This window comes from Vicia villosa, unplaced genomic scaffold (genome assembly GCF_029867415.1).
Source record: "Vicia villosa cultivar HV-30 ecotype Madison, WI unplaced genomic scaffold, Vvil1.0 ctg.002690F_1_1, whole genome shotgun sequence".
In the NCBI taxonomy this organism is placed as follows: domain Eukaryota; kingdom Viridiplantae; phylum Streptophyta; class Magnoliopsida; order Fabales; family Fabaceae; genus Vicia; species Vicia villosa.
In genome coordinates this window covers 188,197-192,534 of record NW_026706007.1, presented here as the reverse complement: position 1 = coordinate 192,534, position 4,338 = coordinate 188,197, and the positions used below count along the sequence as shown (strand labels likewise).

Genomic DNA, 4,338 nt, shown 5'->3' with positions numbered 1-4,338 from the left:
GTTCGGCTCTTTAGTTTTTGTTTGTTTTTGTGTTTTTTAGTTGAACAGTTACATTCGCACTCCGCTGCTCGACCTCTGGAGTCTTAAGCTGGGAATGGAGCGGAAATAACGTGTCCGATTAGGAGAAAGAATACCCTGAAGGCAAGAGAAAGAATGCCTCGGAGGCAAGAGAGAGAAGAGAGAAAATTGGTTTGTGTCTTTTAGACGTAATTCCATGATGAACAAAACCCAATACAAGGCTTCGCACCACTTCATTACTTTGTTTAAGTCTGAGCCTTTATTAAGTGTTTTAAATGTTTTTGGTTGGGTACTTTTTAAGGGAATTTACTTTGCGATTGAATCACATAAAAATGTATAATGATTGAGAAGCAGATTAGGGAATGAATCCCACTCACTTCTATCCCATTATGTAATGTTCAAGAAACAGATTAGGGAATGAATCCCACTCATTTCTATCCCATTAATTAATGTTCGAGAAACAGATTAGGGAATGAATCCCACTCATTTCTCTCCCATTAAGTAGGGACAGAGAAACAGATTAGGGAATGAATCCCACTCATTTCTATGTCACTAAGTGATTGAGAAACAGATTAGGGAATGAATCCCACTCATTTCTCTATCACTTTCTTAATGTGATTCGCATCTTCCTTTATTAAATGTTTTAAAGTTGAAAAGAAAAAGGGAAAGAAAACTAGCCTAAAATGAATAACTAGCCTAATGTTTAAAAGGGGATTTCTAGATCCTAATGTTATCATGGTCTCTACCTAAAGTTAGGAGTAAATGAACGAAATTACAAGCACAAGCAAAGATCAAAATTACAAGTAAACAATGATACAAAATTAGTGCAAAAATGACTAAAAGAATGACTTGAAATATGGTACAAAACATGGAAGCAAATGATGCAAAATATAGTACCAAAAGTGAATTAAAGGACTATTATTTTTATTGATTTTTATATGACAAAGAACAAGAATTCTAATCAAGCAAAAGAATTAAAATACAAGCTTAAACTAATATTTTTTAGTGATTATTTTCTATGTCAAAAACTAGTACTAAAGTCTAAAATTAGTAGGAGAAAATAGTATTTTATCACCTAAAAGAAATTGATGAAAAAAACTAATTAAACCTAAATAAAGGATATAAACAGGGGGGTGAATAGTGAAAATGGGATTGTGAAGAGTAACTGTGCGCAGGGCCCAACCAGTATAGCCCAACAGAGTTTGTTTTTGTTGCAGCATGTGTTTAGCCAAAAAAGCGCAGCACTGGGCCTCAGGGGGTGTGAGAAGCAAATTCGGCCCACAGTAGTTTTTGATTTTATGGTTAAACTTTATGCTAATTCAAATTATATCGACTTAACATATAATTATAAACATTGTATCTCAATTAATCACATAAAAAAAGAATTAATATTTATAAGATTATATGAAAAATTAAAAAGGGGGATTAGGGTAAAATGTGTGTGACCTCTGAGGCTCTCAGAACTCTTTCTTCTCTTCCTCGTTCACACGGCGCACGAACAGCGGTCTCTCCGGCGAAATCGGCGAGCCTCGCCGTGATAATCACACCACTCCGCCCTCGTCTCGTTCCCGTTCTCACTCTCGGGCTTTGATTCAACCTTCCTCTCAAATCTCTCTCTTATCCGTCCGCGATGAAGGTTGAAGAGCTTTGAAGGTCCAGGTCGAAAAGCTGCAGTTTGTGATTCGATGTCTATTGCGAAGTTATGAAGAGTGGATCCAAGAAGATTTGAGAAATGTGAAGATGATGATGGTTGCTGTGATCTTCTGCGGTGCGAAGATCGAGAGAGTATGATGAGGAGAGGTCGAAGTCCTTGTTACAGGTTTGTTGCGATTTCTCTTCAATCTCAATTTTGTTACCAATTTCTTCTTGCCGTTTCTGTTGAAGCTTGTTGAATTTTCGTTGGTTTTCTTGTTGCAGGCTCTATGGTGAAGGAGTGGTTATAAAGAAGATGAATGGTGTGAGGTGAGGAAGATTCAGTTTGAAGGCTATGGAGAAGATGAGAGAGGCTGAAGGTGATGAAGATGGAAGATTGAAGATTTTTGGTAGAGAAGTTTATGGTGTATGAGAATGAATGAAGTTGCAGAGTCGTGAAGATTAAGAAATGGAAGTGAAGAAGAGATTGAAAGAAGTGAAGATCGTGAAGAGAGGAAGAAATCATGGAAGTGAAGTGAAGATGAAAATGGTGGCTGGTGAACAAATGGTCGAGTTGCTGGTTTTTATAGCTGAAGGTGAAGAAGAGACTTCAATTGAAGTAAGTTCCCTTTCTCCTTTTTTGTTGATTCTGTTAGAGTTTCAGTTAGATGACCCAAAAGTTTGTTACCTGTTGGAACTTAACTGATTCTGTTAGTTATAGGACAGTTGAGGTAGTTAGAGGTTAGAATTCTGTTATATGGTAGTTAAAAGTTGGTTAAGGGTTGGTTAGAGAACTGACAGGTTAGTTATAAATTCTGTTAGGGATGGTTATGTAACTGGAAAATGGTGTTATGGTTTTGGTTTGACTTTTGCTGCTGGTTATGCAGGCTGGTGGCATAAATAGGACAGGATCTCACCCTTTTTTTTTGTTGTATTCACTGTGTGCAGAGCTGAATGTGTGTGTTTGAACTGAGTGTATTGCACTCTTGTATGACTATCTTATTTGTAAATTTACCTGATGTTGTATGGCACTGTAATGGTTAACATTCTGATTTTTACAGGATTGCGGATTGGCCTAGCATGATGTTTGAATGAGCTTCCCTTGGCGATGATGAAATCTTGATAGAGGGAGTGGAATGAAGGAAGAAAAGACGGTGTTGCTGTCATGAACATGGTTATGGAGGCACTTGAATTATCTTGGTGATTGTGTTTTGAAATGAACCAACGATATAAGTTGATATAGTTAGAATTTATAAATATGGATGGTTGGAAGGGATATGGCTTTACTGGTGTATGATGCAAGGACATTTTATGAATTGAAACAATATTGCTTTGGCTGTCAATATTTGGTTTATGTATGGTATAGGTTATGAATGTGGTTTCGGTAGCAAATGGAGGTGCTAGGAATGGTAACTATTAGTATGAATTGTAGTTTTTTTTAATGTAGGTTCTCCTTATGTTATGAATGAATATGAACAAAGGTTGAAATGGCAGAATGAATCTAATTTATACACTCGATTGGAATTGACTACGGGTTGTTGAATTTATATGTGCAGGACTGTTTTGTACTTGAGAGCTAACAGAGCCCATGGAAGTAAATTTGGATATTTGTGCCTGTACAACGGAGTTTATAGACCATATGCTTAGAAGTACTCATGTGATGTATCATTTCTTTTTTTCTTCGAAATTGTAGAAACAGTAGAGTAGGATTGGGAGTGTTTTTATGTAGTTTGGTTCTTTGTAATGGATATTGGACTCTTTGAAATGAACTGGGCTTTTTGTGTAATTATTTTCTCTTTGGTTTCCCTTCTTGCAACATGAATAAATCTTGGATAAATGGGCTTTAAGCTTCACCTTTGAACTTGAGATAATCACCATACGGGCTAGAGATATAAGAACTACTTGACATTTTTGAATAAAAACATACTTTGAATCCTTGAATAATGATAACCTTGAATAATGCCTAAACCACGATCTCTTGTATGCGAAGAAATCCAACCAATCAATTTACTCTTTTGTGAGCTTAAACACTTAGTCTCTAAATAAAATCCTTTGCATCCAAGATCCTTAATCTCATTTTCAAATTATTGATGAATGTATGATTTTTATTGATGGCCTAATATGCGAATGATTCTAAAGCAATAGCCAGTTAGAAATAAAATTATATGGGCAAATTTTGGGGTGCAACAAGTAGTTTAGTTAACAACGAACCAGGATAAAAATAATTGTGCAAATTGTTTTTATTTTACTAGTTTTGATACTACACTTATTCAAACCCCCCCCTTTCTAAGTGTTTTTCTATCCTTCAAACTCATGCCTACGTTAGAGGAGTACTCTCGTCTGATTGGAATACCCGTGTACGCGCCAGATCCGTACTCCGGTTTGGAAAAGAATCCTGACGACATTATCATTGCTGCAACTACTCCTTTGAACGTAGTCGACATCAGAACTCATATGGTGAGTAGAGGAGGAATTCAAGGATTACCCTCCAAGTTCTTATTGGATCAAGCTCGGTACTTCGTCAGCATCCAAGATATGAGCGCTTTTGAGGAAATCTTGGCTTTGCTTATCTACGGATTGTTTTTGTTTCCTAACATTAACGATTTCGTCGACATCAACGCAATTAAGATCTTCTTAATTGGAAATCCAGTTCCAACCTTGCTTGCGGATGCTTATCACTCTGTGCAT

The 4,338-nt window shown here is 36.5% G+C and overlaps 1 long non-coding RNA gene across 2 annotated transcripts; it reads left to right on the top strand.

Annotated features, from left to right (window-relative positions):
- Positions 1 to 1,481: 1,481 nt before the first annotated feature.
- On the top strand, positions 1,482 to 3,417 carry LOC131639576 (uncharacterized). 2 transcript variants are annotated; one of them, XR_009294994.1, is made up of 4 exons: positions 1,482 to 1,837; positions 1,936 to 2,269; positions 2,712 to 3,059; positions 3,207 to 3,417. It is a non-coding gene; the product is annotated as an uncharacterized LOC131639576 (long non-coding RNA). The 2 variants fall into 2 exon arrangements; XR_009294993.1 differs by having other exon boundaries at positions 1,482 to 2,269; positions 3,207 to 3,415.
- The last annotated feature ends 921 nt before the right edge of the window (positions 3,418 to 4,338 follow it).